Source organism: Gekko japonicus, unplaced genomic scaffold (genome assembly GCF_001447785.1).
Source record: "Gekko japonicus isolate JY-2015 unplaced genomic scaffold, Gekko_japonicus_V1.1 scaffold975, whole genome shotgun sequence".
NCBI classification, from domain to species: domain Eukaryota; kingdom Metazoa; phylum Chordata; class Lepidosauria; order Squamata; family Gekkonidae; genus Gekko; species Gekko japonicus.
This window is the reverse complement of record NW_015171531.1, coordinates 347,558-348,146: the sequence shown is the minus strand read 5'-3', so window position 1 is coordinate 348,146 and position 589 is coordinate 347,558.

The following is a 589-nucleotide window of genomic DNA, read 5'->3' as shown; positions in this document are numbered from 1 at the left end:
GGGGGGGGGGGGTGGTGTGTAGCAACTGGTGCTTGCAAGTGGGGCGCTACTGTCAGTGCCTCAAGACTGCAGACAGCAAGAGAGGGAAAATATGTTTGAGTGGTGGCAGGCCTCCACCTTGTACAATAGGAAGAAGGGGGAAAGTGGGTACAATCCCCATCGCACACACGCAGATACCCACTGCCTCTCATACACTTGGGGACAAGGAGAGTAGTTTTTTTTTTAGGGAAAGGAAGTGGATCGTGACAGACGCAATCTGCCAAACATCCGTAAACAAGGGGAAAAAATGCATGTGCCCAAATTTAACCACTAAAACCAATGATTTATAGATTTTATTGATATAACATATACACTACTCGGAACAAATTTTCCAATGACACAATTAAATAGACAGGTAGAAATTCACAGGTAAAGTTTTTTCATAAACATCTTTGTAATAATTAACTTTAAAAAAGTCCTTGCACTGTAGGATGTAATAGTGTCTCTGACAGCTGACTCAACAGACCCCCCCAGTTATAAATCCATTTCAATAATTTTTTCAAGAAGCATGCTGGATTTAACATTTCATAGATACGTGGTAAACATCCAC